This window comes from Nothoprocta perdicaria, unplaced genomic scaffold (assembly GCF_003342845.1).
Source record: "Nothoprocta perdicaria isolate Ctin4 unplaced genomic scaffold, notPer1 scaffold_67, whole genome shotgun sequence".
Taxonomy (NCBI): domain Eukaryota; kingdom Metazoa; phylum Chordata; class Aves; order Tinamiformes; family Tinamidae; genus Nothoprocta; species Nothoprocta perdicaria.
In genome coordinates, this window is record NW_020455943.1 from 3,491,297 (window position 1) to 3,505,381 (window position 14,085).

Here is a 14,085-nt window from a genome sequence, read left to right on the forward strand (position 1 = left end):
GGATTACCTGCAATATGAAAACATATCAAAAGATAAAACAGTCACTGCAAATTTGCAACAGTTTTAATAGATATTGCTCTGTGTGATACTATTTGTTGAAAAAGAGCTGTTTAAAGAAATCTATTGGTTCTCTTAAAAAAAAAAAAATCAAAAGGACAAGTAATGACATTGTTGGGTTAGCTGGTGCTGATCCAAACCAGTTCACAGGTGAAGACTTTTCATGGAGGAGACAATGCAACATATTTATAGTTCTGCCAATTACACTAGAAAAGCATTTTCTTTTCACAAGCTGCTCAGTAGAGAATGGCAGGCCACTTCAACAATATAATTCAAGGATAAGAATGTGAAACAGCAGGAGCTGAGGCAGTTGAGTAATTCATCTCTCTTGAGAGGAATAAGACACGATTGCCCTCTCTGTACTGGCTGGCACAAACTCTTCAACAACAAATCTACTATGCAGAAAACAGACTGGCCTTTGTGCTTTGTTTATGTCTTTACCAAGAGCATAGCTCTTAAAATACTTAAGTAATACAAAAATAATACGCTATATATAAAGGGCAGCTGTACAGCAATAGAAATTAATATATAATAAATAGAACATATCATAGGGAGGCCCTCCAGTTACATGCTGGTTTGAACTGCCACTGCCTACTCTAACATATTCAAACTAAATTCTGCAAGTTTGTCAAGAAGTTACTAGTTTGACACAGTAGTTACATCCAAATACAGATTTAACGCTTTTACTTTTTAAGACATTACGATGTCCAAGAGGAAGAGACTGTATTTAATCTCAGTAGTACAACTGTGTGGGAAGCATTGCTGTTGAAGGTACAGGCAGTTACCTTGCTTGGAGTCTCCTCCAAAAAGTCTCCTCGCATGAGGTTGTACAACGTAGGCAAAAATTAACAAAATGCAACACAGCACCACTGCCACTGCTGTACACTCCGCAAATAATTTGCCTGCCTCTCGATTTTCTCTTCCAATAGATCATGGCCACTCCTATGATGGAAACATCCCTCTCCGTTGGATCACAGGAGAGGCGCACCCCGGTTGCCTGCAGCTGAAGAGCTGAACAGCCTTGTCAGTGCTGAGCTGTATGACAGGCCCTGCTCTGCTGGGGCCAGCTGGCTTCAGCAATCCCAAACATAAACCAGACACAACCGACTGGAACATCCTTGGCAAGCCTGAGCAGCTCCACAAGGTCTCAGAGCAAAAAGGGAGGCTGCAACGTTGCATTACAAGCGATCTGCATTGCCCACGACCTCCCTTATTTTACGTGACAGGTGCTGCAAAAGACAGTATCAGAACTACTCACTTATTATGTGGCCTGCTCTCTGTCTGCATCCAAAGAGCAGCGTGGGAGACAGTCAGCTTTCTTCCCCAATGAAAAGTAATGGGTGGGGGACTGTGCACAGAAATTACAACTGACGTGCACCTACCCAATATGACACACTCAGAATATGCCAAGTTGGTTGCCACTGCAAAGACTCACAGCACTACCTGAGGGAGTAGCACCAGGTACCTTGTCAGAGCAGGAGAATAAGTAATGATATACACTGCAGGAAAGCTAATAAGTAATGGTACATACTGCAGGAAAACTGGACACCACTGCAAGAGAAGACTTGCATTTCTACCTCCCATTCCTCCGTAATCACTTTTCATCCTTGATTTTGCTTTTTTTTTTCTGCTTGTTTCTTTTATTAATCTTTTTCCACCTTTCCTAATGGCCCCAAATTTCCCTCTCACCACTTTCTTCCTCCTCCCTTTATAACAGGATTGCAAACTATAATAGAATTGCAAACACAACTACTATTCAACTTTGGTAATGAAAGTTATAAATCAGAAACAGCAGGAGATACTGGTCCGTTTGAATGGAGACAAAAGCATCAGGTATATCCAGCTGCTCCTGAGCTGATTTGTATAGAACAGTAAGCAAGGAACAGTTGTTCTTTAATGAGAGAATAACAGTATGTGACCTGCCAGTTATGGGGTTGTTACAAAGAAAGGTATGATGAGAAGTACACGGAGCAGGTGAGCGTGAAGGGCAGGGTCAGTAAAGTCTATCTCAAGCAGAAGAAAAAATGTGTGGTAGTGATTTGATAGACCTTATCTCAGGTAAAATAGCTTTTGTGAAGGAAAAATATGCCTCATGAACACCCCTTCATGAAAACAAAGCTGTAATAGGGTGCATTTGTAAGTCCAGAAGACAGGCTGGCTCTGAAGATTGCACTTGCAGCAAGCAGCATGTGCTTCTCAAACCTGCAGCACAGCACTCTCCTCCCTCACTCCCACACAAGGCCAGTTACTAGGTTCTTGGATAGATATTGTTCATAGGAAGTTTCATATATTTTATGAGAGCCTAATCTCATTGTTTCAAGTACACACATTAATAGACTCTTGTATGACTCTAAATATAGTAGAATAACATCCCATACTTTATCTGATACTTGTCATAAAAGTGCAAAACAACCATTGGTTTCTAGGAACTCTGATCATGCCGTTGATCAGGCAAACAAATTTCTGTTAGTAAGGTGCATTTTAGTATTAAAAAAAAAAAAATCTTTCAAAACAGTGAAATGAAAAACAGTAGAACAAAAGAGCTGGCTCTTTTCAGAGATTAAGCAGTAAATCAAGGCCCACAGATGCATCTCAAAAACATTGTACTTGAAAATCTAGAACACATTTGGCTTGAAATCGTTTCTGCAACATATGTCTCTTAATGGGGACCAAACAAGATAGCACTGAAAGTCAGATGGTTTGGATGGTTTACTAGATTTAAACCAGATGGTTTAGAAACCACTTTGCCCAATTTCGCTACCACTGTGTACCTCGCTATTCAACAGAATTTCATTCTGCTAGGCTAGTAGGCTTCATCAGAGGCACACAGTGTTCCTTATTGCAGGGATAACATGATATTACAGGTAGACTGAAGTTAGTTTATCTTCAAATAGCAAATATGCCCTTCCCTGAGGTATGGTCTTCCAGCAATATGTTTGCATGGAGCCAGGCCAGGAAAGGCTTTGGCCTCCTCTGACTTGACTACCAGGTACCACACTCTACATTTCAGGCAGACACTGCAGAGCTAATAGATCCTATCTGAATAGCCAATAAAAGGGGATCAGGTCTTATGATCCTGTCTTCATAAGAAGAGAAATCTTTGAATCAAAAGCACTTGAATACAGACTTCACACCAAAACCTTAATGCTTGTATATTGCTCTAGTTAGTATTTAAAAATGCACTGTGTAGACGAGGTCAAAAACACAACACTGCTTTTGTGTCTTAATCCAGCACAAGTTTCTAAATTAATCATCTTTTTGCTCCATCTTCTACTGCACTATGGTTTTTTCCTTTTTTTTTTTTGCTAATAAGCAGTTCCCATCCTATCACCTGATCACTTAAACATTCCTATAAATAAATATTTTAAAACTAGATGTGAAAACTGAAAAAAAAAGAAGTCACCAACCTTCAATACCATGGAGTCTGTTTTGGTACGAATCCAGAGTCAGTACCTAGAACTGAAGAAAGACAGAATTCAGTCAGGTTGCTAAATTCACAATTTACTTTTTCAACTACTGGTCTGTGATATACGTACACTTCCATAACACTCACTTATGATCAGCTCTTTTCAGATGCTTTGTGCAATCCCTAAACATGTGGATTTTCAGTTAGTCCTATATTAAGACAATGTCAAGCATTAATAAAATCCTACTATAATTAAGCTTTAAAAGCAGAAAGAGATTGTGTTGTTCTAGTTCTCTTGACTACTTAATATGCAAGCCATTACAGATTGCCTTTAAAAATAAGTTTAGATGTACATTCAACTACTTTGAAAAATTCATTAGTATCTTACCACAAACCATTCACTGCAGAGCTAGAATTCTGCAGAAAAATCAACTGAAATCCTTGCTCAAATATACTATTACCAAATACCTCCTTTCTCTACTACATTTCATTTCCCACACTATAGTATCTCCTCTGATGCTTGGTATGTTCCTCCATCCAGTAATCTTTCTCAGCTCTTCCAGCATGATTGAAAAAACCTTTACACAATTTCTGCTTTGATTTCTTCTTCCCAACCCTCCTCTGACTCACAGTCGCAGATATCACCCAGCTATCTTCAGCTCTTTGCACTTCCATCCTTATCAGCCATGGTGCAATACTTATATACTTCTGGCTCACTGGATGCAAGGTAACAGCTACACAAGCACTACTTTGAATTTTTCAGATGCTTCTAAGATCTAGTATAACACAAGTGCATAATGTAATGCAGAGTACTCTCTTCAGAAGCAGGCTACATAAACTTCCAGCTCACTTCCAGGACTGCATTGCTCTCTGCAACTGCAGTTCTTTGCTATTCTATGCAGGCTTTTTAAGTTGTGTTAATAGCCAAATGGGGAATTACTTGAGTAGGTGATTGTGAGGTTAGGAATCTTTTAGAAACAAGGTCTCCAATTTACACAGGTGTCATAAAAGACTCAAGCACTTAAGCACTAACTAAAGCTTTGCAACTTGTAGGTAGCTTAGTCAGAGTGGGCCAACTAATCTTTCCATTGAACTCTGGTTTATTTCAAGACAAAATCTGACCTTCCTGCAGTCACCTGATGACTGTTTACAAGAGTGTAAATGTGATATTTTTTCATAAGACTTCATTAAGCTCTTGAATACTATTTCTCTTCATATGCTGTATGTCTGTGCAAACAGATACTTCCTTCTTGCAGCCTTGACAACCTTCCCATTAAAGGGCACATTATCTCTAAAGTTTAAAATCACAGACATTTGACTATACTGAGAGTAGTGACTGTACTTCCGTGCTCTTCCTTCCTCCCCGCAATGATGGAGTTGAGCTGCTTTTATTATAAAATAACCAGCTGGAGGTGTTAGCATATTTGGGGTTTAATCCTTCTGCAGTTGCTGGCCTAGATAGAATATGAGGATATTCTCATTTATAAGGAATATTCCTATAAATTCTAGCCACTCAAAAACTATCCCTGAGGGTACATGGCCAAAAATAGCTTGATCATACACAGGTACATTCACAAGAGGACTCACTTTGCTATGCTTAATTTTAGACTCTATTCATAACTCAGTGTTAAGCATCTATTAGTATGGTCTTAGGAACTCCAAAAACCGGTTTTCAAACAACACATCTTGAGTACGAAATTCCTGAAGTAACAAGTTATTCAGTACAACACTGAGATAACAGAATATAATTTTACTGTTCTTCAGACATTTAATAGGAAGTTTTATAGGTTTCCTTCAGAATTTACTACGTGGGGTCGAAAATAAACCAAGACACTGAAAACTCAACCTCTGCACTCCAAACTTCTTTTTAAATTACAAGCATTTAAAACATGACAGTTTGTCATTAAAATTTCCTCCATTAACAAGATGATCTTCTAAAGTAAAAGTTTGAGAACTATTTCCTAATATATTCAGTGAAACAGTGAAAGTAAAATACAACAATCATTCTACACTTTTCATTATTAGTCTTCAAGACCCATTTATGTTATGTGAAACTCTGCAGTTATTGGCACTAGGCTTAAATTTACTTCTTTCAGATGAAGCTTATAACTGCTGCACAAAGTAAGGAACAAATACATTTTAAAGAAAACAATAGATATTAATTTCAACCTTAACAGTAGCCTGGGTAATCTAATCAATCTGAGTTGATCAGAACTAGAACAGCTCTACCATCTTCCCCATTTGTACTTCAACTCCGTAAGTTTTAATTTTACCCTTGGTAAACTATGTATTACAGAAATGATGGTCAAATTTAAGCAGTTGTAAAATTAAGGAGAAACTATAGATATTATGGAACTAGAAATATATTTTCTGAAATGTGAAAAGACTACAGAATAAAAAAACTAAGGACCATAAAACTTTCTCTTGAAGACAAGATCTTTAAGCGGAAGAGAAAAGATTTCTTCCAAAATGTTTACAATCCAGGCATTTGTAAAAACTTGGTGTTTTTATATATAAATATATTGGCTGCAATCCCAGAAATAGATGAAAACTTTAGGCAAAACACTCACTTCACATCATCTGAGACATTTAGCATTTGAAGATGTTTTCTGTTTTTCTTTGGCAGTTCAAAGCTACATCTTTATCACGCAAGGGGAAAAAAAGAAGTAAAAAAGGACCACACATAAGAGCATGGGGAAATCACTGTCTTGAGCAATAATTCTATTAAGCCTGACTATTTATGATGATTTGATGATATGTGAATCAATACTTTTTATTTTTTTAATTGCTGCTGTTATGAAGGAATGAAATTGATATTATGCCTTCAAATCCTGTAATCCATTTAAATAACAGTTAAAGAAGATCTGCAAAACCAGACACAGATTCGGAGAGGTGTAAAAATGAAAGATATCTGTAGGACTGTAGCCCAGAAACACATGGGAGACTGGCCCTGAAACTCCCTTATTCTCATCCTCCCTTTTCCTCCAGAAAGAGAACATATTGGCTCTCATTTAAAAAAAAAAAAAAAAAAAAAGAAAAAAAAGAAATTTGTAACAGATCACCCAAACACTGGTAGTTTAAATGTGCTTAGCAAATAATCAAAAGGTCTGTATTTTCCACAGTGTCCCCGTGGGCTTCCTGCACTTGCTCCATGTTGGCAAGTCCTGTTACTCACACGCTCACTAGGAACAGGCTGCCCAGGGTGGTTGTGGGGTCTCCTTCTCTGGAGGTCTTCAACCCCCGCCTGGATGCCACCCTGTGTAACATACTCGGGGTGTCCCTGCTGGAGCAGGGGGTTGGACTAGATGATCTCTAGGGGTCCCTTCCAACCTCAACCATCCTGTGACTGGGGGCAGGTCGGCTCCCCTTGGCTGCGCAGGGCCCAGGCGAAGGAGGGAAGCGCTCCAGGAGCGGTGACAACACGAGCTGCCTTCCCTGGAAGACTTAAAGACCCCCTGTAGTGCATTCCCCTTTCATATCGGTGTAATGAGCCCTACTGTCACCGTCAGTGTCATTACTGGTAATGGTTGTTGAACCGAGCCACAGAGTCAACTGGGAAAGTGGTAGTTTGTCAACCTACTGCTTTCATTTTACAAAAACAGGCTGCCAATATTGCATCAGGTCATACAGAAGTGTGATTTGAGTATCTCAATTCATAAAGTATCAAAGAGGAACAGAAAATTATTTATTTCAGTTTTATCCCACTTTATCATTTCATTGTGGCCTACAGAACAAAGTGAGGCAATTGGCTTAAATCTCCCTATATCTAAGTTTATGGAAATCACACAGAATTTTAGATCAGCTTTGCAGATTGACATTCACTTCTTCAGCCTAAATTACAGCTTGAGAGAAGAGAGAGAACTGCCATGGAAAAAAATACTGTTGAACTCACTAATGCCTAAGCCATAATGCTTAACGATTAACTCTTGAAAAAGCCACGCTCAGCCTTTACTACTCACTCAGAGGCACCAGTGAGATCAGCACAGGGCCTTTGATGTGTACAGCAGTGGCAAAAATAAGTCAACATAAATTAACCTCCACATACACACAGAAAAATCTTTTTTTTGTAATATTTATTATTCCTGTGATGAATCTAGTGCATAGGATGCTATAAGAAAAGTGTTTATGCAAAGCACAATCACTGGAAAAGAAACGTGGGATCAAGATGAAAGATGATTAACTGTAGAAAGACAGGAGTTAATCTACCCACTATCTATTTAGGACTGGCTTCTGATTGAGAATACAGTATGCATAGGCCTTCTTAAATAAAAATGTGAAACCTTTCATACATGTCAAAGAGCTTAGATTTTCCAAGCTATAAAGAGATATAAAGATGTCACCCCTCTGGAGCTATTATGGTCCAAATTAATATTAATACAGTAGTATATAAAAATATAAAAATGTGACCTTAGCATTATTAGACAAAACATTTCTAAAGGCTTACACTGCATTCAGATTTAAGCTTCAACTTAGAAAGGACTTCTGAGATTTTTAATGGCTTTTGTCAAAGCTGTTAGTGATAATTTGCTTCCTTTTCATGAGAATCCTCAGTAAAGCTTTCTTGTGCTTTTTCACCTAATCCTTTTAAGCATCAGTTTTCATGTGCCTGCATGCATGGCCTTTCCCTTAAGTCCTTCACAAAGAAAACCTCTTGAAAACTTCAAAAGGATTATCTAGTTTAGGTCTCTCTATATTCTATTATTGTATTAGCTAGAAAATTCAACTTTCTCTTATGATTTGTACCATAAGAAAATGGAAAAAAAAAATAGTAAAATGAGTGATGAAGCACAAAAAATAAAGCTAACAAGAATTTATATTCAGAAATGGACATGTATGCCTTCTCCAAAAATGCTAACTTTTATTCTCGTGTTGTCAAAGAAGAGAAAGGAGAGAAGAGAGCTAGAGAGTCTCTAGAGAAGGGCCTCTGGCCTACCCAAGCCACAAGAACACTGCTCCATAGCTGCAGCAAGAACACAGTTCCAGTAAAACACTGGAGATGTGGCCAACACAGAAAAACACTGGAAAACACTAGAACAGAGATCTAGGTTTGTGGGCTGAAGAATTCCAGTAAACAGAAACAGATTTAAAAAAAAAAAAAATCTTTCATTTTTTGTACTTTAAGTAACAATTCCTGTAGTAAGCCAAGTATGTACTTGAAAGTTTTTGATGCCACATCAGAAAGACACAGAGGAAGCACAAAAACACATAAACTCATCTCACACTACTGGAAAATCATAAACTAAATGTTTAGTTTAACATTAATTGAATTTTACATCAGCTCTCTAACTTCTCTTCCTATTCTTTAGGGAATTTGTAACGCTGCTCGGAGCTTATTCCTTCTGCATTTTCTTTTTCTTTTTTCTTTAATGTCAGGAAGCTACTTTAGTAAACACTTTCCTCATTAAAAAAAAAAAATAGTCACAATATCTACCACCAAGAGTGGTTCTGCATGTACTCTGAGAGTAGCAAACCTGCCACTCATACTTGTAGTAGGCTTTATGTTTTCTGTAAGAGTAATATCTTCAGGCTATAAGCTGTCATTCATTTTTCCTGCAAAATGCCACAAAGATTTTGCAGATATAACAACAGTGACAGTTTTTCATCTAAAAACGAGTATCCATCAGAGAACTAGCAATTTTGAGCATTAAACGCATTGGTTTTCTACAGACTGGGTTATGCCACTGTTGGGCAGCAGCAGGCCCAACTACATCCAAGGCTATCAGAGCACCTATATTTGGGAACACACTGAAATCTGTGATGGATTCATCCCACTGGACTGGGAGATCTCTGTAGTCCATGATCTTTCCAAGGAGAGCCACCTTGGACAGAAACTCAAAGATGTTCCCCACGTGATGGAGAACTTAGGAGCCAAATCATCTGCTCTGCCCCAGTTCCAGCCCATCTCTAGAAGTAGAAGAGACAGACAGTCATATCAAAGTGGTTGGACAGGATAATGGGAGATTGATCTCCCAGATGATGCATATATTGCATAAACCATCACCATTTATACTGGTAATATACACAACAGTGGCAAAAAGGAGTGGGACCTTTTGAGATACGGCTAAATGGAGGCAGCATTTCTTAAAATCCATTTTCAGAGACTACTGAAGAACCACTAGAACAAAAATATAGGAATTCCTGCCACAGGAAATCAGCGGGCAGATCATTTCACTGATGGCAGAATTTCTTGTATGGGGTTTTGTTTGAAACAGAGAAGCTTTGATTCTGTCAGAACAGGCAAGTCTGAAAGGGCAGCAAAATTTGAAAGTTAACCAAAATGCTGCCAAATACAATATTTGACATTTACAGGAACTTATGGAAACTTCTGTTTTTCAGAAAATATTCTCCTCAATATCTGTATTTAGCCATTTGACCTTGTAAAATGTACAAAATGGCATTTTGATACTTCTGCAAAGACTCAAAGAAAATGGCTTTTCTTTTTGATTAAATTGTCCTTTGTTTTAGACATTTTTCCAAGTGGTTTTGCTAGTACTGTTCCAGAAGCCATATTGTAAAAAAACTTCTAGCTCTATGTCTATCCATCTGTACACTACAGTACTAGAAATGTAGGAAGCTCTTTGTAACTGCCTTTTGATGTGAGATATAGTCTACCCAATCTGTTAACAGAGAACAAGTTGACACCACTCTGAACTGCAAACCTACCTCTTATCTGCTTTACTTTACTTTCAAGCATCATAAAATGAAGAAAATCATCCATTTTTAACTACCCTCACCACCTCCTTAACAGAAAATTGGATAATTAAATAAGTTTCTCTGCAAAGAATAGAATACTTAAATGGCAACCAATATTTTGCAGAAACTGATAAATTTTATTCCACACTCAGCATCAAAAAGTTGCTTGTTTGCCATTCATCACTAAGAGATCCTTTTTTTTTAAGTTCCAACTTCACTGACATATAAGTTTAAAAAACTGGTTAAAAACTGAGGGAAGGACAAATAACGAGATCATTAATTACTAGCTTTCAGTGACCCTGAGAACATGTTTGGGCTGTAAATAGATTTTTCTTATATACCTTGAGCATTAGACAGAGTAGGTTGTGTGGGGCTTCCTTATTCCAGCTGCATCTCATCTTAATCCAACCCCAAATGGATCAGGGCTTGCGTGAAGGGGTGGATTTCATTCACACAAGCAGAGAATGCGAGTTACATGAGAAGAGCATGAGTACAACAGCCATGCACACAATGGGTGGCATTGCAAATATACACCAATATATTATTAGGCTGGATTTCTGAGAGACAGTGTCAATCCTGTTTATCCATTAAAAAGAATATTCTTCAACACTGACCAGAGCAATTACTAACTCAAAGAAGGCTAGAGAAGCGGTTCCCATTTCAGACCAAACATTTCCAGGGAGGAAAAAACACGTCTCCAGACTCCTTCACTCATGTATATTCTAGAACTAATATATGTGCTCAGAAAGATAATTTGACAGTTTGGAAAAATAGCTACAACAAAACCTCTGCCAAAATGCAGGTATCAAACCAAACAGGGCTGCCAGATTGAACCACGCTCAAATGATACATCCAAGGCCTCCAAGTTTAGGTTTGTCAAAGACCAGTAAAATATTTCTGTTAATATAAGAAGGAAACCACCTTTCACCCTGGAGAGTAGTGTTAGCAAGTGTGGTCAACCTGCTAGGCAGACTTATGATAAAAACTCTATTCGCCTCTGTATATGAGACTTTCAATCTGCCAGTGTAGAATTTAATAAAAATGTACCAAGAATTGCCACAAGGTTCCAATCTAATTTTCGGTCAAATCAATAGAAAGAAGGATTGCTGAAAATTACTAGTTCTGCATCATTTAAGTTTTCTGATTGCTGACTTTTGGGCATTATAGCAGACTGTACCACACTCTATACTCTCATTCATCTACCACAGAAAGAATAATTCATTTCTACTCTGCAGAACGTAAAACTGTCACCATTTTAAAATCTATTCCACAGGCCTGGATTTACTGGGAAAGGAAAGTAGCTGCATTTGCCCTTGCTTCTCCCATGCGCAGCAGCAATTAAATGAATTATGTGATTCTTCATTACAGGCTTTTCAGCTAGTTAGTACATGTTCAAGAGCTGCAGAGAGATCTGAATTTAGCTATACTTACATAACAAAAAAACTGCTCCTTGTAAGCTACCAAAGAATTTTTAGTCATGACTTGGATATATTTGGGCTAGAACTGCCTTGAACTTTTTTCCAAGTAAATGGATGATAAATAACATGCAAAGTGTTGAGAACCCTATCTGGAAGATGAAAAGAACAATCATTGATAATTCTTTCTGAAATCCCCATGGTGCTAATTTATTCCTCTAACAAAAATCAAATATGATATTCAAAATACTATAATCACATGATACTAGTATGAAGCCTCAGGAACAAATATAATACTACTTAAATGGTATGTTATAAAAAAAAGTAAAAAAGAAAGAGTGCATTTGGGTTTTAACTTTTATTTATTATGCATGATACAACATAGAGGCTCTGAAAGAATTATACATGAAAGATTAAAGGCAGTACATTTTTATGTTTGAAATACTGTAAGAATATTTATAATTTTTATTATTAAGGAAGTACCTATAAAATAAGGACAGGAATAATGTAGACTTCTAGCAGTAATATAAAATAAATACCTTTTTTAAACCTGACGGACATCTTCATATTGCTTAACAATTCAATTCAGCGCAGTGCAAGAAGAAATACTTGCAATTTTTTCTTTGAATTTCTGCAAATGCCTGCAGAGTGGCACAACCTGTGTGCCCTGTAATCCTGCCTCCCTCCACCGCCTCAGTAACAGACCCAGTTTTTCTTCCAGCCCTGCAGGACCTTAACTGTGTCCCACGGCACTTGGGGGGCAGCCCCCCATTCTGCAAAATGCCTCCACTTCCATCATGCCCCATCCTGACACAGATCTCACCATCCAGACAAGGGCAATGAGGTCTGCACGGGCACCACCTCCCAGGCAGGAGGAGAAAGAGGTTGGGGAGCTGTGGGGCTCAACCCCACCACGCTGGGGCCATTCGCAGGCCTTGCCAAAACTCCATTCTACTCCCTCAAGCCTGCACGACAGGTCCCAACGTCACGTGGGAAGCACTGATAAACAGGCAGTGCAATGGCATATACCACTAGCCTTAAAAAGAGGCTCTACAGTAACCAATATGCTTTTCCTCCTAAAATATTTGTCTGGAAAGAGAGATACTGATGAAACCCTGAGGAACTCTGATGCTTTTTTTGCCCTGCTGTAAATCCCACATTCACATATAATCTGCTTCTCAGGTTAACAAGGCCAGTTTACCACTTTTTTTTTTGAAACTTCTCCAAAATGAATTGAGAGAAAATAGTTTTTAATGTGAAATTAGTCCACTGAGAACTGAACTAAATTGTTAATATCTGTGACATGAAAAACTGGCTACAAATGTCGTATGTTCATCCCATTAAGATACTGATCACTTGGGCTGGATTCAATCTGAACTAAAATTAAAAGCGTTTCTGTTCGGTTACACGCTCGCTGATCAAACTGGCCTACCATGAAGGCAATTTTTCTTCTTAAAAAGAAACACAAAATAAAAATGTTTCCACTAAGTCTAAAATGTCATACATAATAAATATGCATGTTCCCTTTCCTTCCTTTCCGCCCGGTTTATGCAATACTGATTCTGCTCTCCATTGAATGATTTAATTTAATGATTTTATCACGGTCCCAAGTGAACCGAAGTCTCGGCTGTGAAACCACCGCACACCATTTCACATGGTTTGGCACAATCAGCACTCTGCTCCCAGGAAACGCGAGCTCTGTTTACCACAGCATCCCCAACAGCCCCAGCCCTCCGCTTGTTATTAAGCACACACCCAGGGTTGAAAACTTCAAAGTTATGGCAGGAACATCCATTTAGCCCAGCCAGATCAGTAGCCTGATTTTTTGGATCCATTAGATGATGCTTTACACTAGCAGGGAGTCCTCTCTGTTCTGAAACAATATAATAAAAACATGAAAATGTATATTCTTATGGTAGGGAATACAGAGCTGGATTTGTATCACTGGGCTGATCACTGTTAACCTGTGAATCACAAAAAAGTTTTTACAAGCAAATGAGAGAAAAACTGGCTTCTGGCTCACTCTCATCCCCCAAAGGAGATATCCTCTGGCTGCTTTTAAAGCAAATTTATAAACTTCATTATTGATTTGTCTTTTTTCCTCTGATTCATTAGTTGTAATTTGGTGACAACCATTAACATGGCTGCCCTTACATGGGAAGCAGGCAGCCAGTTTAAATCCCAAGGCATTCCCTGATCATGTACTTGGTTAAGAAAACCATGCTTACCTTTGTTTTGTTTTCTACCCTTTCTCCTCTTAGGAATGACATGGGAATTCAAAATGAGAAGAAACACACAATAAGTCACTACTTAATTTTCTTTTGTTCTGATTTCTTAATTTTCTCATTTGAACATTTTCCACATCTAACACCTCACCACTCTGAGAATGAACTTGCTCATTTGACAAATAACTTTTCTTTTACTAGGCATGGGACTACTTTCTGTTTGACCATGGTGACACTTCGTCTCCCTAGTAAGAAAAACAGGAAAACAGGAATGAATTGAACTTTCTTG

The 14,085-nt window shown here is 38.1% G+C and overlaps 1 protein-coding gene across 1 annotated transcript in view; it reads right to left on the bottom strand.

Moving 5' to 3' along the window:
- The window catches only part of CNTN1 (contactin 1), a 202,102-nt gene that overhangs the window by 158,264 nt on the left and 29,753 nt on the right, over nucleotides 1-14,085 (bottom strand). The window contains exon 2 of the mRNA XM_026050261.1: nucleotides 3,465-3,516. The gene's annotated coding sequence lies outside the window, so the exon portion shown is untranslated. The remainder of the gene's footprint in view (nucleotides 1-3,464; nucleotides 3,517-14,085) is intronic.